This window comes from Triturus cristatus, chromosome 4_2 (assembly GCF_964204655.1).
Source record: "Triturus cristatus chromosome 4_2, aTriCri1.1, whole genome shotgun sequence".
Taxonomy (NCBI): domain Eukaryota; kingdom Metazoa; phylum Chordata; class Amphibia; order Caudata; family Salamandridae; genus Triturus; species Triturus cristatus.
Window position 1 is genome coordinate 949,942,706 of NC_140586.1, and position 22,457 is coordinate 949,965,162.

At 45.1% G+C, this 22,457-nt stretch overlaps 1 pseudogene; it reads left to right on the forward strand.

Annotated features, from left to right (window-relative positions):
* Positions 1 to 351: 351 nt before the first annotated feature.
* Positions 352 to 22,093, forward strand: LOC146839067 (uncharacterized; annotated as a pseudogene).
* The last annotated feature ends 364 nt before the right edge of the window (positions 22,094 to 22,457 follow it).

The window sequence follows — 22,457 nt, forward strand, 5'->3', positions numbered from 1 at the left end:
TCATGCCAATACATTATGTGAATATGTACCTAGCTTTGAAATACTGAACCCCAACCAAAGACATAATCAGTGCTTCATTAACTCATAAATAAGTATGAGAAAAGGGTTAGATAATCCACATGGATGTAATGAAGAGGCAATAATCCCATGAGGGGCTTCCCCATAAGTACCAGGGGCTGCTGATATGAAGGTTGTAGGGTGAATTAGGTTGCCTACAGAGGTTATAAACTGTGAACTCCACAGAGAAGTGATATTTGGCTAAATAAGTGTCCCAAGTGTTAAGTTGAACAAGTGCAGCGCATTTGAGTGGGTGATGCTAAACGCATGCGGAATAAGATTTAGTCTTGTCTTATGGCGTGTCTGCTAGAAAAATTCCAGCTTGGAGATATTAACTCCAGAAAGAAATCTTATCTCATAATGGAATGTTTACTAGACAAAACTGAACTTGAAGATATTAGCAGCAAAAAGAAGTCTCATACATGCTCTGAATGTGAGAAGACCTTTAGTTTGCAATCCAGTCTCAGTCGGCATGAGAGAACTCACACTGGGGAAAAGCTTCATCAGTGCTCTGAATGCCAGAAACGCTTCACTCACAAACCCCATCTGACTCGACATGTGAGAACTCACACTGGGGAAAAACCTCATAAGTGCTCTGAATGCCACAAAGGTTTCCTATGTAAATTCAGCCTTATTCAACATGAGAGAATACATACTGGGGAAAAACCTTTTCATTGCTCTGAATGTCAGAGAAGCTTCAATAATAAAACCCTTCTCAGTCAACATGAGAGAACTCACACTGGACAGAAACCTTATCAGTGCCCTGAATGCCTAAATAGTTACCAATGTAAATCCGATCTCACACACCATGAGAAAACACATACTGGGCAAAAACCTCATAAGTGCTCTGAATGCCAAAAAACCTTCAGTCGGAAAAGCATTCTCACCCGGCATGAGTTAACCCATACTGGGCAGAAATCCCATCAGTGCTCTGAATGCCCAAAAAACTTTAGTCGTAAATACCTTCTCACTCAACATGAGAGAACCCACACCGGGGAAAAACCATATCACTGCTCTGAATGCCAGAAAAGATATAGGCTGAAAGCTGGTCTTATTTTCCATGAGAGAACTCACACGGGGGAGAAACCATATAAGTGCTCTGAATGTCACAAAAACTTTAGTGATAGAGCTAGTCTCACTCACCATGAACAAACCCATACTGGGCAAAAACCTCATCAGTGCTCTGAATGCCTAAAAAGTTCAGTTATAAAACCAGTCTTATTGTACATCAGAGAACTCACACTGGGGAAAAACCTTATCAGTGCCTTGGATGCCAGAAAACCTTTAGTCGGAAAAGTCATCTTACTGTTCATGAGAGAACACACAATGGGGGAAGAACCTTTTCGGTGCTCTGAATTCCAGAGAAGCTTTAGTTATAAAATAATTCTCACTCCACATGTAAAAGCCCATACTAGCTAAAATAAATGTATGAGTGTTATGAAGGTTTGTAAAGATTCAGTTGGAAGAGCCATGTTATAAAGGAAAAGTGTCTTAGTGTTTTGAATGCCAGAAAAGATTTATTCATAAAATTAATTTCAATGAACTTGAAAGAATGCGTCCAGTGCTAAATCCTTATCACTGTTCTGAATGTCAGAAACACTTGAATGTAAGCTGGACGCCCCTCGACGTGAGAGAACCCACACTGAGTGAAATACCTTAAAAATATACCCTTTGCCAGCAGCACTTGAATGTAAGATGGACGCCCCTTGACGTGAGAGAACCCACACTGAGTGAAATACCTTAGAAATATACCCTTTGCCAGCAGCACTTGTCACATCCATTGCAGTGGTTGTAAACCATCTATACTAAGAGCAAAACTGGTTTACTGCCAATCTCAAAAAGCTGACACTGATAATTCCTCAAATAGGTCTTTGGTTCTCCCAAGCACAGTTCACAGGCCCCTCTTCTAAGTTTCATGGGTTACCTTCACAACAGCTTTGAGAATGACTTGTTTTCCTTTTTTCTTTTAAACATATCTTTATTGCACATTTTATAGTGGACAGTCCATTCTTAAGATTAATTCATGTCACGTCTTCTACACAGATCAAACATTTATAAATATATTCCTATCTTTCCCACGCAGAAGAAACCTGCGGAAAAAGTTACCCAATTGACCCCCATTTCCACATTTTATAGTGCATAGTAAGGTGCTCTACTATCCCTCTTCGAGTGTAGCCACCTACCCGTCAGAGGTGCCCACACCCTTGACCCTTTCTTCCTAGCCCCCTCACCTTTTTTTTTGCATATACTGCCATTTCCGTATGATAAGTAGTCATTAGACGAGCGAGCCATTGTTGGACCGATGGGTAGAGAGGTCTTGCCATGCCGTAGCCAAGCTTAGCCGAAAATCCATCATTACAGTAAACAGAAATGCCTGTGCCTGGCTAGGGACTGATTCATTAGTAATCCCCAGTAATATAAGTTGTGGGCTCTAATCAGGACTCGTTCAACCTTAGAAATACCTTTGCCCCTCCTTCTTTTTTCAGTAAAAAAATCACAGAGCTGAAGATATTTTAAAAAACGTGTCATGCCCCAGATTAAACCTGTGCCGTAGGGTTTCAAACAATTCATATAGGAGTCCCAACAAATTACTGGGAGATTAAAGTTTTTGTGTAATGCAGTGTAAAAGTTCAGCCAACCCAGCCCTACTTTCTTCCGGACCGCGGCCCATATTTTAAACAAACAACGGAGGGTCTTAAATCTAATTTTTTTTATAGTACCCATACCAAAGCTGCCTCCAAAGTACACCCCATGCCGCATCCCCTATCAGAAGCTTGTACGGGATTAGGACTTTGATAAGCCTCTCCTTTTATCCCCAATAAAATAGACATCTGTTGCAGGGCAGTGGACCAGTAGTAGGTTGTTATATTAGGTACCGCTAACTGCCTGCACTTTATCAGGAGGGTCCGATATTTCAGCAACCTTATAGGCCCAGTATAAGCCCACAAAAATCGAGAGATTGCCCCATCAATAGCCTTAAACCATTGGTTCCCTACTTCAAGAGGGATGGCCCTAAAAAGTAGAGTATTTTAGGCAAAAAAAAATCATCTTGATCAAATTGATTCTACCTATTAAAGACATTTGTAAGTTATTTATTCTGACAAATTCTACTATTGTACTTTTTATTAATGGATATAAATTTGGATGTATAATTTTATCTACGTCAACTGTGATTTTTACCCCCAAATAGGTAGCCCCTCTACCACACGCCAATCCTCCCATTCCACTCTGTTTTTTTTTTTTTAACAATTTGGTTCTTATCCTGATTTAATGGATATCCCAAAAATCTGCCAAAATGCTAATTTCTCTTAATGCTTCCCTGGGATCTGTAGTAACTACTGCCAAGTCATCGGCGTAGACCAGTATTTTTGTTTCCCAATCATGCGACCGAATAAGCTGAATAAACCTATTTTTTTACTATCCACCTTATCATAGCATCAATATACAAGGCAAATAACAAGGGAGAAGAGGGACATCCCTGTCTAGTACCTCACTGTATTTTTATAAGTTCCGACTAGCCTTCCATAATGGAAATCCTAGCCTTGATCTGCTGATAGGTTTTCAAGGCCATTTAAAACCTGGCCCTTAAACAAATCTGCTTGATCAAAAACCAGAGACCGCCTAAGGGTCTAGGGAAGTTCTTCGCAGTTGAGCGGGCCCATAGAGTGCCGGGTGGGCGGCCCAAGGTGGGAGCCACACCGAGGCCGATCGTCGCCCGGCTCTTTCATTTTCGAGACCGGGACGCTATCCTGCAGGCCTCGAGGGTAACGGGCCCGGTCCCCTTCCAGAACGCGTCGGTGAATTTCTATCCTGACTTCACCCAGCAGGTGCAGAGGCAGCGGCAGGGCTTCCTGGGGGTGAAGAGGAGGCTTCGGGAGAGGGAACTGAAATACGCCATGCTCTTCCCTGCCAGACTACGTGTGGTGTTTGAAGACCGAACATTCTTCTTTGAGTCGCCTGCCATGGCGGATGAATGGCTGGACGCTCTGCCTCGACGACGCACGGAAGAGGACACTGCCGTAGACTGGGACAGTGGCCGGGATGAACAAGGTTGATGTCTTCGGAACCGGACTGACTCGGACTGACTTCAGATAATGACTTGCAGTAAATACGGAGGTTGTGGGAGGACTTTCCTCCCTTAGGGTACTTTTTGTAGATTTTGGGTTTGGTAGGGCGACAGGCACACTGCAAGTTGGGGGGGCTTTGTAAGCTGGTGCAGGGTGGGGGGGTTTCCGGGATTTTAGGTTTGTTGTTGGGGGGGGGGGTTTGTTTCCGCAAGGCATAGTGATTATTTCCAGGACTGTTCCATGGTGGCTCTTCGGGTGTGGGGTGGGCCTCTTTACGTTTGGGGATGGGGGGTAGGGGTTTAAGTGTTATAAGCTGGAATGTTAATGGTTTGGGGGATCGCATTAAGCGTGGGATTGTTTTGCAATTCTTGAAACGGTCATTGCTGGATGTTGCCCTGCTGCAGGAGACGCATCTTATAGGTAATACGTGCTATGCCCTGAATAGGAAGGGTTATACATTCATAGCTCATTCGGGATTCTCCTCTGGGTCCAGGGGTGTGGGCATCCTAGTCAGAGCCTCGCTACCATTTGAGGTGGACTCCACCATTGTTGATGATAGGGGGAGGTTTGTGGCGGTGGCGGGGCGGTGGGAAGGAAGTACTTTGGTTTTAGTTTCGGTTTATGTCCCGCCGGCCCTGCAGGCCTCCACGTTCACAGATCTGGGTAGGGCCCTGCTGGATCTCCCGGGGGGTATGCTTGTAGTGGGAGGTGATTTCAACGCTGTTGGCTCCGGCCTGCTGGATAGATACCCGCCCAGAGACACTGGGGGGGGGCTCAGAAGTGGCTTCCAGACTTTCTAGATACGCTTGGCCTGATAGACTGCTGGAGGCTCCGGCACCCCACACAGAGCCAATACACTTTCCACTCCGGGGCGCATGGTAGCCTTTCCAGGATTGACTACCTACTCACTCTGGCTGCGCATGCCTCATTGGTGTCTGAGGCCAGGCACATGGCGCGTGGTATATCTGACCATTCGCCGGTGTGGGTCAGGCTGGATCTGGGTCGAGAGGGAGGGGGAAGGGTGGCCCCTATCAACCCTTGGTATTTCCGAGACCCCAAGATGCACAGCGCGCTGGTAAAGACAGTAGATAATTTTTTCAAGGACAATCAGGGATCCGTGGACTCGGCAGTGTCGCTGTGGGAAGCATTTAATCCCTTGTAGTGGCTGCCAAGCGGCGGAGAGATGGCGAGGTTTTGCAGGTTGAGGAGGAGATCGCGGCTTTGGAGGGAGCGCTGGAGGAGGAGGTTACAGAGGCCTCACTGCATGAGCTGTGCTTGAAGCAATCCGAGTATAAGGACCTGGTGACGAATGCCGCTAAGACCCTCGGTAGGGAACAGCAGGGCCGTCTGTATGATGTTGGTGACAAGGCCGGGAAACTCCTGGCTTGGCTGGACAAAAAAGAACGGGTCAATAGAGTAGTGCCGGAGTTGACGGGAGAGGGGGGAGAGGTGATTGTGGAACCTGAGAGGATTGTGCAGTGTTTCTCGGACTATTTCCGTATGGTTTATGCCTCAGTGTCGGACAGGCCGCCCGAGGACTCGCGTGACCTCCTGCGTGATATCGCATTGCCCTGTCTCTCTGATATAGATAGGGACGATCTAGATGGTGACATAACGGTCGATGAGGTGGCGGGGGCTATCCGCGCGTTGAACTCGGGCAAGGCCTCGGGTCCGAACGGCTTGCCGGTCGACCTGTACAAGCTGTTTCCGGATAGGGTTGCCCCTCACCTGCGCGCCATGTTCGTGGAGGCGCGGGGGAGTGGGGCCCTCCCGTTGGATCAGCGACTGGCGACGATTGTGGTTATACACAAAGAGGGCAAACCCCGAGATAAGTGCGCCTCATATAGGCCTATCTCACTCCTTAACGCAGAGCCGAAAATTCTGGCTAAAATCCTGGCGGCCCAGTTGATTAGGGTACTCGGTGACTTGGTCCACCCGGATCAATCCGGATTCATCCCGCACCGTAACACAGCGTTAAATCTTCGGCGCCTTCATGGTGTAATCGCCAGGGCAGGCACGCTGCGTGAACCAGCTATTGTGGCGTCTCTCGATGCCACGATGGCCTTTGACACGGTGGAATGGGCATATTTGTGGGCCGTGTTGACCAAGTTCGGCTTTGGCCACGGTTTTGTGAGCTGGGTGAGGTTGCTGTATGAGGGCCCTCTCGCGAGTGTGGTGGTAAATGGCCGGGCGTCGACTCCGTTTCAGCTTGGGAGGGGTACTCGGCAAGGTTGTCCCCTGTCGCCATTGTTGTTTGCCCTCGCCCTTGAGCCGCTGGCTGCGTGGATGCGCTGGCACCCGGATATACGGGGACTTAGATGGTCGCCTGAACACGAGGACCGTATATCGCTCTATGCTGATGACATCCTGTTGTATCTTGCCTCACCCAAGAAATCACTTATAGTGGTCTGTGACGTACTCACATCTTTCGGTAGGAACTCTGGTCTCGTTATCAACTGGAGTAAATCGTATTTATATGTTCTTAGTGGCGAGGTTCCACCGATCCCTCGAACTTGTTCGATCCAGGTTGCTCAGCAGGGCTTCGTGTATCTGGGGATCTTTATCTCCATGGACTCTGCCGTGCGATATGAGAGGAACCTGCTCCCCCCCCTAGCGCGCCTGAGGCGGGATGTGGAGGGCTGGCGGAGGCTGCCGCTCTCCCTCGTTGGGCGCGCGGCCCTGTTCAAAATGATGTCTCTTCCCCCGGTTCCTCTACGCACTGCAGAATACTTTGGATTGGGTACCGGCCAACTACTTTCGGGAGGTCGAAGGCCTCCAACGAACGTTGCTGTGGGACGGGCGGCCGCGAATAGCTATTGCAAAGTTGACGCTTCCATGGTACGACGGGGGTATTGCGCTTCCAGACATCCGACGGTACTATTGGGCCACCCAGCTGAGTGCGATTAATCATGGGTTTTATGGCCCTGCCCTCAGCCCTGGGTATGCCATGGACAGGTGGTTGCTGCGTGGTGGTAACTATTACAGGGCGTTGTATTCGCGGTCCCTGGACTCGTCCCTCACGGGGCCCACTGGTGTGGCGGTGCGTGTGTGGAAGATGGCAACTGACTCGCTGGGCTGGAAGGATAGGCTCACCCTCGCTACCCCGCTGTTTGAATCTGAGAGACTGGGTACGCTTTGGCACACAAAAGGCTTTGACAAATGGGACTTGATCGGCATCTCCAGGGTCGGAGATGTCCTGATTAAGGGGAGGGTGAAGTCCTTTGAAGAGTTGCAGAAGGAGTATGAGCTGGGGCCATCTGAGTTTTTCCGCTATATTCAGGTGCGTCACGCCCTCCGATCAGTCCTCATAGAGGGTGAGAAGGTGCCTGAGTCCTCTCCTTTGGAGGACCCGGTCCTTGATGGCCATATGCCCGAGAGCACGATCTCGCTCATCTATAAGAAACTGATCAACGTCCGGGCGGATATGCTTCTGGGATTGAGGGACCAGTGGTCTAGGGATGGCCTCGAGTTGGATGACGAGGATTGGCAGTCTGCTGTTTCCTCTCCTAAGGAGGTTGCGATCCCGTCGCGTCTGAGGCTGGTGCAGCTTAAAATACTGCATCGAGTGTATGTGACGGGGCCAAGGCTGGTTCACATGGGATTCTCGGAGGACGGCCTATGCAGGAGGGGATGTGGTATGGTGGGTACTTTCCTGCATATCATTTGGGAATGTGGTGTCATCACTGAATTCTGGAGTTGAGTCCATGCAGTGATGGGGGAGGTGACGGGCATTGCTATGCAGCCGGAAGCGCGGTGTTGTCTCCTGAATGTCTGGGGGCCCACTGATCATAATGCGGCGCAGACCCAATGGGTGACTCGGGGTAACATGGTCGCTAAGAGAGATATAGCGCGATTGTGGGGATCCGTGGGGCCCCCCACATTGACCGCGTGGAAAGAAAATATGGACTGGAGTATGCTAAGGGAGAAGACGGTATATTGCGCTAGAGGCCGCCCTCGGAAGTGGCATGCCATCTGGGGGCGGTGGAATCAATACAGGGGGGGAATTTGTCTTGCCCCTGATTTGGATCCCCCCCCGAGGAACAGCTTTCCTCCTAACCTTCTTTCCAGCTCAGTACGGTTAATGGACTTCTTTGGCCTCTGCTGTCCCCCTTCTTCCTCTTTTCACAGTACTGTAAATGGTAGATGATTGGGGTCCTGCCTCCCCGGGGGGGCTATCACCATGGGCATTAAGTGTTCTTGCCTTGCTGGGGGTTGTTGTGTGTTTTGTGTTTATTTAAAAAATGGAATCTTTGCACTTCTCCTTCACTGTACTGTGGACGCGTCTCTGTTCCTTTTTATCGAAGCTGCCGAACCTCCGGGTTGTCGGCTGAATAGCTGTGTCCAGATTTTTGAAAATAAAGGTTTAAAAAAAAAAAAAAAACACCAGAGACCGTGCCAGGAGACCCTGTCAAATGCTTTTTCAACATCCAAGTGTATTGAAGCCATGGAGTCGCCTTCACTGCTGCTGCTGAGCCGAAAAGTGTGATTACCCGCCTGACGTGGTCAGTTGATCCTCGATCCGGAACAAAGCTGTGTTGCCAAGGAGACACAATTTTGCTAATTGTTCCAGAAAGCCTTATAGCCAAGATCTTGGAGTAGATTTTAGAGTCATTGTTCATTATTGTAATCGGCTGGTATGAGCCTAGTTCTAATGGAGACTTACCTTATTTTGGGAATACCACAATATTTATTAAGGCCCAAGACCCATGTGGCGCCTCCCCTTCCTGTACTATCAGCAAAAGTTCCAGCAGGTACCTATTGAGGCAGGGGGACAAAATCTTATAGAACTCTTCCAGAATGAGATCCGTTCCAGCTGCGAGGGTGGAGGATGCTAACTATTTCCTCCACAGTGATTGGTTGACCTAAATATTCCTGGTCTTCCTCCTATATTCCCCATCATCACTGAGTTCAGATATCTTATCAAGTCCTCAGACTCCCCTCCCACATCCTCTGTATATATCTTGGTACAATCTCTAAAAGGCAGCCCTTATTCGTTCTGGATCCGAGACTATTCCTGACACAGGGTCTTGAACTTCCTGAATATGGGACTGGAATATTTGCTGCCTGGTCCACACCGCCAAGAGATGACCCACCCCTCACTATATTCGTAAAATGTATATTTCTGTGCCAGAAATTTGTCTGCAGCCTTCTTTGTCCAAAGACTCACTGTTGCTGCTTTAGCCACAGCCACTTTCAGCTGTGCCGTCTGAGTCTCCATACCCCAGGCCACTGTTTCCCTAACCATAGCTTCTGCGAGTGACAGCCTTTTATAGAGGTCACCCAGAAGGAGTCTCTCTCTTTTTTGACGGGCCCAGCTGTACCGGTCAGTCTCGCCTTGAACCCCATATTTAAAGGCATCCCAGATTATCCCAACGGGAGCACTACCCATGTTTTTTTTTTTAACATAAAAACTAGAATCCATTCCTGCATATAATTGAGGTATGCATCATCCAGTAACAGCCCGTTCAAAAGACCAACCCCGCGACTGACCCAACTTATCTAGATGAGGGACTTGTAATACCAACGGGTTATGGTCTCACGTGACCGTGGGATATTTCTCTATTTGACTACCCTGCAAAAGATCTAGGGAAATAAATAAAAATAGCCTAGCCTTGCATATACTTTATGTGGAGCTGAAAAATGATGGACTGATACCCTGGGGGTAGTCCCTGACAAAATTGCTACTCAAAAATGGAGAAAGAAGACCAGGACAAGCTTAACCGGCCAAGACACAGATACCAGCACTGCCGGCAAAGTAAGATGGGACTATTCTACTACCCATCAGGTTTACAGTGAGGACGGGGGAGGAAAAAGCTTCACACAAGTCTGCTCGGGCAATCTCCCCGATCCAAAAGACCTCCCTCTATTGAACTTATTTACTCCACCTTAAAGCAAATGCAAGGGGAGGCCTGGTTGGAAAATTGCAAGGGTCAATTTGGAAAATCAGTAAAACTTGCTCAGAAATGAAGGCGAGAGTGACCCTTGTGGAGGAAAGGGCCGGAGTAACAGAGGGGAAAGGTGGGAAACTCTAAATGCATAAGGAGGCACATTATGAGGAATTCGAGAACCAAAGGCACCAAAACATTCTAAGGTTTCTGGGTCTAGCAGAAAACATTGAGGGGAGTGTTATCAGATGTATTATGGTGGGACTTCTAAAGGGAGTTTTTCCTGACTTACCTCAGTGGAACTGGGACGCTGAGGTGCAGCAAGCTCATTGTTTTCCAATTCAGCTAAGAAAAAACCAAATGGCAGGACAACCTGAATGTCCTCGGGTAGTTTTATTTTTCTTGGGTAACTTCCTACTCCGGTAAGCCATATTCAACAAAGCAGAAGGCAAGCGCACCTATGAGGTGCATATGTTCTTTGTCCGCCCAGACGTTTGCCACACTATTGGGGAAAGGCGATGGCGACTACGCCAGCTCATCTCATCCTTTCAGGGTCTAGTTAGTGAGGCATATCTATTACATCCGGCCCGTCTTAAGTCATCTCTAATGGGAAGGTGCAGATTTTTACGTCTTAAATTAAGACCCAAGAGTATCTGAAGGAGATCAAAGGGGGGTCCATGTTGCCAGGATTAGAATGAAACGTTTCACATAATGTTAACTCTAAGGATTTCTGCAGCCGGCAGTCTATGGACGTTAAGAAGGGGGGTCTTTTTTCTTCTTCTTACTTACTTACTTATATTATCTTTACCACCTAATCTTCCTTTTCCTTCGTTTGTCTTTTTTTTCTGCCCTGGTTTTTACATGAGGGTTGGAGCCTGGGGGCACTTCGGGGAACGTGGAGTTGGTGGCATCAACAGGGTCAGATCTGACCTATTTGCTTGTTTGTGGTGGGGGTGGTCAGGGGGTGGGTGCCGTAGGGTGTGTTGGGGAGGGGTTGGGTGGGGCAGGGGAGGTCATCAAAGTAGACAGGGACAGTCATGCACAAGGGGGGTGACAATTGGCTTTTCACACATTTATGAATGAGTAATTTGCGGATTGCAACTATTAACATTGTGGGTTAAATGACCCCATGAAAACGCGTAGGGTAGCCCTTGATATGCTTTATCTCAAGGCAGGCGTCATGTGTGCAAGAGACACACATTGAGGGGTCTTGGAAGACACTGTTAGAGACTTTAGGGTACCAAGTGGTAGGTAGTACTTCACAAGGAGCACGTAAACGGGGGTGGCAATTTTGGCGTGGAAAGGCAGGGGCATGTTCCCAAGGGTCATCGCTCAGTGTTATTTCTTTAAAGAGGGTTTTACACTTTGTTCAGTATATGGGTCAGTCTTAGATGACCCAGCGGTGTTTGTGTGGCTAAACTTTGAGTTATCCTTATGGCCACACCCGCTTATCATGTGTGGTGATTTCAATATCAATTTGAATGTGGATTTGGTAGGCACGGGGGCTAGAAAGTATAAACGTTGTACATCTAAGGCTCTTAGGTCTCTGCTGGATCTAGGCTCCACCCATGTTCTGAGGGACGTTTGTAGAAAGAAATCTACCTCAGATCCTGGTTTTACATATTTGACTTGAAGTTTTCCAATGGCAAGATCATTAATATGCTCGCTAATATAAATGTCCCATATCCGCCAGAATGAGATAATTGTCCTTGCAGACCGAAGCTCCTGCTGGGATTCCTCTGCCACACTAGTTGAAAGCATTTGTAAATAAAATTATCAATAAAGTAAAACATGTTACAACCTGTTCAAAAACCTGCAGTGCCAAAACCATTAAACATGACCAATATGCCTCAGTGACAATCATCACCATATTTGTCAAAACATCTCTGTTGGTAGGAAACATCCCAGACGTACATGCTATTATAATTAAACCTCTTGTAAAGACACCTGCCAGTGACCTGAATGTCCTTGCCAAATATAGACTGATTTCTGGCCTACATCAGTATTACTAAAATCCTGCAAGTGTCTTAGTGACTTCTAGCCAGTCATCAGGCACCAAAGAAGTATTACAACTATACTATTGAACCTCAGGTAAGCATCCCTCTCTGCCAGGTACAATAGTAAAAGCTGCATATTGATCCTCCTAGTCCACTTTATATACAGACAACCACATCATTCTCTCTTCTCCGCTTTAGACCTCTTTGGGGCTCAGATGTGTTTGACTCCAGTGGCTCGGATTTCATTTAACTAACTGCAATGACCAGTAATGTTTCTGAGGGTTCATCTCTCAGACCAACTCTCTTCACCCCCTTGAATGATGTTCATTTCTCCATGTAACAGATAACGTGATGGAGGAGCATGTTACTATACATTTGAAGGAGGCCCACATATCAAATCCTCCAATTTAATTAAAGCGCTATTAATTTTGCAATCTGGCAGTTCTTAACTGTTCCTTTCATCTGTATACCCTTCTAATATATGGGGAAGTTCCTCATATCTTGACCTGCCGGGATTGATGAAACAATAGTATATCCCAAATAGGGTGACTCTTGTGCTCTTTCTGCAGTCTTTTGGTTTTTAATACTGTTATGATCACCACACACATGAGAAATAATGCGACCACAACAATATTTGGCACCTGGTGTATATATGCTTGTAACACCTCACCACCGTGTGCTGTGATTTAGACACACAGGGAATAGGACAGTAGTGTTTTACAGTGATATTATGCATTAATATGATTTTCTCTCCATAATAGGTAAAACCAGTACTACCAGTCATTAGACAGAGTAAGTCATGGTGGCATAAATTTCAAACATTAGTTCATGATTGTCATTACGGTCCACCTTAGTGTAGATAGTTTTTTTACGTTTGGTCCTGACGAATCACCTCTAGACTTATAGAAGAGGCGAGAAACCTGTTGACCAACCACATGGAAGAGCACTACACCTGAGACATTAACTTAGCATTGCGCCTTTCCTTTTTATTTTAATCAGAGTAGGAGACCCCACAATTAAATTATTTTTGCTGGTACTCCCAACCCTGTTTTAATTCACATAAACATCACACACCACTAATTCATCTACACTCGCTAAGCCCCTCACCCCCACGGCACCAAACGGCTATTTGGAGAAAGATCCCCGCCAAAGTGCCCCTCAGTGGGAGCCCGTCTGGCATTGCAGCACCGGCCAGAGGAGGAGCAGGCTAATGAAGAAGCATGACACCCAACTGGGTGTGTGAGAGCATTATATTCCAAAGAAATGGATTCCCATGTCTTTGACTCTATAGCCTACTGTCTTATGTATATTGCTACACTCTAGTTTATTCAGGAACAGCACAACTCTAATTTTCATAAAGCATCCCTCTCTGCAAGGGACTACAGTGAAAGCTGCATATTGATCCTCCTAGTCCTTTTCGCAGCTTTATATACAGACAACCACATCATTCTCTCTTCTCCGCTTTAGACCTCTTTTGGGCTCAAATGTGTTTGACTCCAGTGGCTCAGATCGCATTTAAGTAACTGCAATGACCAGTGATGTTTCTGAGGGTTCATCTCTCAGACCAACTCTCTTCACCTACAATGGCTCCACTCCCTTCTATCCTCGACAACACCAGCAGTGGCTACCACGCATGCTGACAATACCATAATACACATTAAAATCCCAAAAGAACTAGAGAAAAAAGGTAACTGTGTCATTGCCTTCAACACATACAGAAATGGTTGACAAACAATTGGCTATGTCAGAATAGCACCAAAGCTTTAGACACTGTCTAGTTCCTCTCTCCCAACCCAATAAATCAGTTAGAAACCGGGGAATCTTTTTCAACGATGAACTGTACGTCTCCACTTGCATTGTCTTTTTTCTTCCTCTTCTGCTGCCTTTGTGGACATCCACCCTACTGTATGGAGGGTCCAAACTCATGAATATCATGTCAAATTCAACAAAAGGATGAGGATGCCAAAAATGTATAAAATATTATGCTGACAATCGCTGTGCAGCCAAGTTGTCGAAGCTCCAACAAGGCGATCTGGTACTTGCCAAGTCGAAGATTAATCACAAGGATGATACAGACTGAGCCCCTCCGCTTTATGTGATCACTGATGTCCATGGCACCATGACTACGGCCTGGTGAGATGAGCACACCATCACTCGCAAATCATCATATTTCAAGGCTCTACTAGGAGGAGAACGTGAGTTAGTGATGACGAAGATGACTCCAACAACCCTGGGATACTTGATGCTGGAGGAGAAAATCATGAAGGCAGCACGAGACCAACTACCAAACAAACTGTGCACCCCTGCTTTGCTTCCCAGTCCTTAAAGTCTTGGTTTTCTTATGAAAAAACAAGACTATAACTCCTAGAAAGAAAAGAAAAAACAGAATTGGCATAACACATCACGCCAGGACCTGAGAAACTTGGCAGTTTTATAACTATGGATACCTTCACCAAGCATGTTGCGTCCTGTCTCTAAAAATTCATCTGCTCTGTTCTGTGTGTCCCTCTGTTTAAAACCTCTCTGTTGTAATACAATTATGTATAGCTTGTTTAAAACTTAGATTTCCTTTATAAGGCATTCTTCACCCTCTATCGCCATTTACTGTGCTTTCACTCTCAATTCTCCCTCCACTTTCTGTTTGGTAGGTGTTTATTTCCCTATGTGTTTTTTTTTTTCCTCTGCTCTACTGCAGCGCATGCTCCATCTCCATTGTGTGTACATAAATAGCTTCTGCCCTTAGGCTAGTCAGTTGCTGTAGTTTCCTGGCCTTGTATGTCTGCACAGGGACTGTAGTTATAGGAAAAAATAAACCGCTTTTTCAAGACTTACCGCCTCTGGCACAACTCTAAAGTTTGGTCACAAGTTATTCTGCAGTCCTTTGTGGTGTCCACATCCTGCACTACAGCTGATACAGGTTTTTGCGTCCTGTAATCACATCAGAATTTCTCATAACTGCATGTTCCTGCTAGCTGATATTTTCTTCAAAAATGGTTTCCTGCAGCTCTGGCAGTACCGGTGAAAACTGCTTTGTGGTATTTATTTTCCTGATCAATGCATTTCATCAATTCATCAACTTGGAGGGGCTGCACCCTGTTATTGTGTAACTGTGTCACTTAATGTTCAAGTTGAATAACGCTTCTGGCAATTAATTTCAGTAAAGCTTTATGTGCATTGAAATGTAATATCTACAATCTTTACGAACTCAAGTTGCTAATTTTCATAAAAATGTGTTCATTAAAAAATGTAGTTTGTGTGTGTGTAGATATGTAATAGAGCATTCTTTTTGGGAAATTCACTTTTTTCCCTTTGGGCCAGTTCACTCCGCAAAGGTTTCTGAATTGTCTTTTTTTAAACAAAAACAGATCTTTTGAACACTTAAAAAAACACCGAAATTCACCAGTTATAGTTAGCACAGCTAACTATAACGTGTGTGCCCCCATCATGTACTGCTTATGACCTCACATATTACAACATTCATGACATGTTCTGTTACATAATTTGTGACAATACTGATGACATCTCAAATGACATAATTGATGACATCACTGATGACATCTCTCAAAGTATGTTAGTTTGTTTTATTGTTTACACAGTGGTGAGTAGTTACCATATTACGTTTCTACCTAGTTTTGTACAGCCTGTATCTAGCTAATGGGTATTATTACAAAACTCATGTGCTCTTAATACATCATAGGTGTGTAGGTATTGAGCACCTTATACATCTTTGCACTGAAGAGTAGTTCTGTGCAGATGACAGTTGACTGCATGTGTCCATTCTGATCCTCACATTTTTTGGTTCTACGGAGAAAGTTTCCAACAGGGTAAAGATTCTACTTAGTAGATACTACGTATTGTAAGCACGCTCACCAGGCACTCCTTCCTGCGGTCTCAATTGGCACCAAGACACACACCCCGTGATGTAGAGACTCACCTTCTTTCGGTGCACACGATGATCAGCCGATCACCTCCACAGTCCCAGGTTGCACCATAGCACGCACACTGCTTCACTGAGACTTACTCCAACTCCGGTGCCCCGATATCCAGGCGCTCTTCACCAACCCCTTCGGCCGCACCACGACACGCTCACCGTGTCCGAGCCTCACTTCGCCTCCAGGGCACTCGATGACCAGGTTCTCTTCACCAGCGCCTCCGGTGCACCCCGACACGCACCCTGCGCGCCCGAGACTCACTCCACTTCCGATGCACAAGTTTCCCAAGCGTTCCTCACCAACGCCTCCTGTGCACCATGACACGCACACTGCGCGTCCGAAACTCCCTTCACCTCCGGTGCACAGGCTGACCAGGTGCTCTTCACCAACGCCTGCTGTGCACCACGACACGCACCCAGCGCGTCCGAGTCTTGCTTCTCCGTGTGTCCAAGATCACAGGGCACACCTTCCAAGGGTCTCAAGCTGCCACAACATGCACCCACCGCGTTGCTTGAAACTTCTCCGGAAACTTTTATGTTCCTGTGTTTCCAAACAGGGAGCCAGCTCACCTCGGGCCCTTGGGGTAACAAGACACAGCACAAAGCATAGTCTTCTTCAAGCAGGGGGACCCAGCGCACAAAACACAGTCCAACCAGCCTCTTCCTTGGTTAAAACTGCAGACCAGATCAGGAAGCAAGGGTTGGTACTTCCCAGCAGTCTTTTCAGTTGTCCCTTCCTTAGCAGAGGTTACTTTTGACCACAAAATGAGTCCAAGCCTTTTCAGTCTCAATCCATTTCTATTCAAACATTCAGGGGTCTCAGCTCTCATAGTTATACCCCTAAATGTCTTTAAAGTTCGTTGTGCTCAGGGGTCCCTGACCCCTGCCTAAATCAGTTCTGGGTGTTTCCCTCCCAGTGTCCCCTTTCTCCCTTTGATACTGGGAGCCTGGATCCTTAATCACTTAGCAGGAGATGGGTCAGTTGTTTTATAGCAGCAACCCAGGCCTTTTCATCTCCCGGGTTTCTCCTCCCCCCTACTCTCCAGATGCAGGGCAGCCTGGTGCCATCTCAACCCCTCCCTGGGTCAAGACCTCTCCCAGCTCCTCTCACCTCTGAGATCCAGACAGTCAAACCACATTCAGCAGAGACACCCAGAAATGCCTAAAGCACAAAACTCAAGCCACTTTCTAAAAGAGTGGCTTCTGAACACCCAGTGACAAAACCACTTTCACTTTCATAGAAAGATGTGTTATGACTCTGTGAGTTCATACATACTAAACTTCACCTCTCCATTATAAACCTATGGGAAACTAGGCTAACAAACACAATTCCCAGCCTCCCCCATTCTGTCCAATGGGCAGGATGGCCTTTCACCAGTGAAAAACGAAATGGAGTGTTTTTCACTGTCAGGACATAACACACACCTCGGTATATGTCCTGCCTTTTACTTACACTGCACTGTGCCCAGGGGTTACCCGGGACCTACCACAGGGGTGCCCACTGTGTACGCAAAAGGGAAAGTAAGGCCTGACAAGTGGTTGCACTTGTCAGGACAACATGCTAACTTAAACTGCGGGCAGGCCCTACACTACAGGCCTGAGTTCTCTTCTCCACGCACCTTTGCATTACTAGCCCTGGCACACACAGTGCACATCACTTTATTAGTAAGGCAAACATACCAATCATGGCCAACCAATTACCATTACATTTTACACAGGGAACACTTGTACTTTGCACTGATCGGCAGTGGCAAAGTACCCAAAGCATCTAAATTGGCAACTCTGTGTCAGGAAAACGGTCTGGGTGGAAAGCAAAAAGTTTAGGGAACTTTAGCCAAAAAGGATAAGTCCTGCATTTGCTTTCAAAATAAAATGCTCATAAAAAAATGAAAGCAGAAAAAAAACATTTTGCTAAACTACTGTTTAAAATTCAGGTACCATTTCTTTGCAGCTACAGCATCATTTAGTAATGTGTTGATGCATGCTAGTATTTCCCAAAACTATTCATTATGGGAAATCAGTGTAACCAGTTTCAGTAAGATTATGGGAAAAAAAACTAAACAAGCATCATCAAAGCCAATTGGTCTGAAATAGCTGGTCCGCTTTTTTAGTTTTGTCAATGTGCGAATTGTTTTGCCACGGTTTTTGTAAAACCTTATTGGTGTGGGAGTTGCCGGGCCTTCACCATTATAACAAATTTTGGCAAAAGCAACAATTTTTTGGGGTCTCAAATAGTATACACTGCCACAGTAGTTACTGACATTGAGTCAAACTACTGTGTGCTGAAATGCTCCTTGCGAAAGAGCAAAATGCTGTCACTCACAGTGATGCCAGCCGATACAGAGAGAGAGACATTTTAATAAACTTAAAACGTCATGGTCAACACCTGACCAAATTAGGGAACCAATTATTAAACAGTCTCAAAAGTGCACCCATGATATATGTCCTTGCATTAAGTGCAGCTATACAGCTTTCGTGAATTCCCAAGAATTTACAGAAGTAGGACATAAAATAGTACCCCTAGAAAATATTTGTGAACTGCATTTTGGCATGAGCAAATATGCATGTGTATCTTTGCTCATGCGAACATCTGAGTGTTTGAAAGTTGATTTTCCCTCCAGCCACTTTTTTCCCCAACTCTGGAAGAAGGTTTACGTCTGCCATTGTCAGGAGTACATTTCCAACATTTCTCAGTATGGGAAAAGATCAGAGAAGAGTTGTTGAAAACCCTTAAAATATGTGAGTTAGTAGCTTTGCACAGACTCAAAAGTGCTTTCTAACCCTAGAACTATTGCTTACCACTACCTTCAGCCCCAGTATGTAGATCTGCAGAATTTGGCAATATAAGGGGATCACAAGTATTCAAAAACTACTATGGTATGAGCCCTAGAATAATCAGAGAGGCTATATCAGAGCTCTTATATAATACGTTTGCTGCCATAATTTGTTGCCACACTTCATGGCACTAAAGGACAATTAGATTTATGAAGCAACCTGCCCCTTGGACAAGTAGATATTTTATTAAATTCCATACCCCTGGATGTGACCGGATGGGGTTGGCTATGTCTTTGGCATATTTAATTGCTGATTGCAGTTGTGCAGTAAGCGTTTCAGTGTCTTTTTAGGCTCTCTTTTTCTGTCTTGATTACCTGGGATGAAGGTGATCTGTCTTACTTTTGAGAGGTTTATAGTAGAAGCTATGATTTGTTGCTCCAGAGAAGAATTTATAGCTATAGTGTGTGGTGAGGGTATGTTATGTAAGATTGGCAAAGGTCATCAATGTCCACCTCTAACATCTGGTTTGTTGTCCTGTTGAGGCAGATAGTTGTGTTTGGCAAAGGCATAGAGATCCATCTAGGTGTGCTTGATACTCTGTGTTTGTGGTGGTTGGAGATTATGCGGTCTCCTAGTTTCCTAAGCAGTAGTTATTTCAACTGCCAGCTTAAGGTTGGTCATGATATTCCATAATTCTTGTCTTATCGTGTCTCTTGTCGACTCGAAGTTGTTAGCACATGCTTGCCCGGGTGAAGTAGCATTGTTTGTGGTGCTGGGAAGGGGAGACTCCTATGTGGGTGTGTATGCTTGTTCTTTGAGATATTGCTTGCCTGGTTTGGGGAGTTGTGCGAAGAGGTAACCCGCACAGTGAGTGGGAGGAAGTTTTGATTAGACACTTGAATAGCTTACTGATGTGCACAAAACTGTTCATCTGACTTTCCATCTTTAGACTTCCTCAATCTAGTGTTTCAGTGTTCTCAAGCTTTCTATATCGAAATTGCCTAGAGCCCTCTCATCCCTCTCTCAAAATGTACTCAGACTCTGGATGTCTGTATTAGTTAATAAATGTTATTCCTTTGTGCCAGTTTGCATTCTTTAACAATCTCTGGTTTTAAATCCACAGGTGATTGAAGAGTGGGCATAGAAGACAAAATGGTGATCAGTAATAAGCAAATAATTGAAAACTATTAAAGGACCGATGCTAAAGAATTAAAGTTGCTTCAGAACTCCAACAAGAGAAAAGTATCCAGGAAAAAGATGTGATGAGGAACTTGAATTAGAGTAAAATAAAGAATGTGAAAGCAGTTTCTCTAAATAGATTTCCTGCTGCTCTAATGGTATATGAAGAATGCCCTGGTGATGCTAACCCAGGGCAGGAACACCATCTGTCTGAAGCAGAGAGGGCAAGCATCGGTCTAAAGTTCTATCTGATCCAAGAGAAGATAATACACACAGAACAAGTGGGACTTGAAGAGTTTATAACAGACCTCAGCAAATGGAACACTTGAGCACAATATCCAGTGAATTGTCTTTAAATCAACAAATATTTTTTCATCACTTATAAAGTGTTAATGAAGCTGCTTAAAAGACCAGGTAGTCAGGTTAGGACTAAGATATCTGCTAGTTACGAACTAGCGACGTGGGTATATCTGGGACAAAGGGAAGGAGACTAAGGGAAAATAAATGCACCACTGTGACCAATGACCTAATGCTTGTAGTCCGGGTCCACATGTCCACTACCATTCTTACCCATTAGAAGTGACCTCGGGTATGTATTACCAGGCAAGACCTGCAAAATCCTTAACATCCTCATTGTAGTCTTGTATACAGACATAGAAGACATCTGTAATGAGGGTGACAAGAAACAATGTGCTGCTACTCCTACACAAGAGTATTCTAAATGTTCATGCCAGTACATTATGTGAATATGTACCTAGGTTTGAAATACTGAACACCAACCAAAGACCCATCAGAGCCTTATTAACTCTTAAATTAGTATGAGAAAAGGGTTAGAGAATCCACATGGATGTAATGAAGAGGCAATAATCCCATGAGAGGCTTCCCCATAAGTACCTGGGGCTGCTGATATTAAGGTTGTAGGGTGAATTAGGTTGCCTACAGAGGTTATAAACTGTGAACACCACAGAGAAGTGATCTTTGGCTAAATAAGTGTCCACAAGTGTTAAGTTGAACAAGTGCAGCACATTTGAGTGGGTGATGCTAAACACATGCTGAATAAGATTTAGTCTTGTCTTATGGCGTGTCTGCTAGAAAAATTCCAGCTTGGAGATATTAACTCCAGAAAGAAATCTTATCTCATAATGGAATGTATACAAGACAAAGCCGAACTTGGAGATATTAGCATCAAAAAGAAGTCTCATACATGCTCTGAATGTGAGAAGACCTTTAGTTGTCAATCCAGTCTCAGTCAGCATGAGAAAACTCACACTGGGGAAAAACTTCATCAGTGCTCTGAATGCCAGAAACGCTTCACTCGCAAACACCATCTGAATCGACATGTGAGAACTCACACTGGGGAAAAACCTCATAAGTGCTCTGAATGCCACAAAGGTTTCCTATGTAAATTCAGCCTTACTAGACATGAGAGAATACATACTGGGGAAAAACCTTTTCATTGCTCTGAATGTCAGAGAAGCTTCATTTGTAAAACCCTTCTCAGTCAACATGAGAGAACTCACACTAAACTGAAACCTTATCAGTGCTCTGAATGCCTAAATAGTTACCAATGTAAATCCGATCTCACTCGACATGAGAGAACACATACTGGGCAAAAACCTCATAAGTGCTCTGAATGCCAAAAAACCTTCAGTCGGAAAAACATTCTCACCCGGCATGAGTTAACCCATACTGGGCAGAAATCCCATCAGTGCTCTGAATGCCAAAAAAACTTTAGTCGTAAATACCTTCTCACTGTACATGAGAGAACCCACACCGGGGAAAAACCATATCACTGCTCTGAATGCCAGAAAAGATATAGGCTGAAAACTGGTCTTATTTTCCATGAGAGAACTCACACGGGGGAGAAACCATATAAGTGCTCTGAATGTCACAAAAACTTTAGTGATAGAGCTAGTCTCACTCACCATGAACAAACCCATACTGGGCAAAAACCTCATCAGTGCTCTGAATGCCTAAAAAAGTTCAGTTATAAAACCAGTCTTATTGTACATCAGAGAACTCACACTGGGGAAAAACCTTATCAGTGCCTTGAATGCCAGAAAACCTTTAGTCGGAAAAGTCATCTTACTGTTCATGAGAGAACTCACACTGGGGGAAGAACCTTTTCGGTGCTCTGAATTCCAGAGAAGCTTTAGTTATAAAATAATTCTCACTCCACATGTAAAAGCCCATACTAGCTAAAATAAATGTATGAGTGTTATGAAGGCATGTAAAGATCCAGTTGGAAGAGCCATGTTATAAAGAAAAAGTGTCTTAGTGTTCTGAATGCCAGAAAAGATTTATTCAGAAAATTAATTTCAATGAACTTGAAAGAATGAGTCCTGTGCCAAATCCTTATCACTGTTCTGAATGTCAGAAACACTTGAATGTAAGATGGACGCCCCTCGACGTGAGAGAACCCACACTGAGGGAAATACCTTAGAAATATACCCTTTGCCAGCAGCACTTGTCACATCCATTGCAGTGGTTGTAAACCATCTATACTAAGAGCAAAACTGGTTTACTGCCAATCTCAAAAAGCTGACACTGATAATTCCTCAAATAG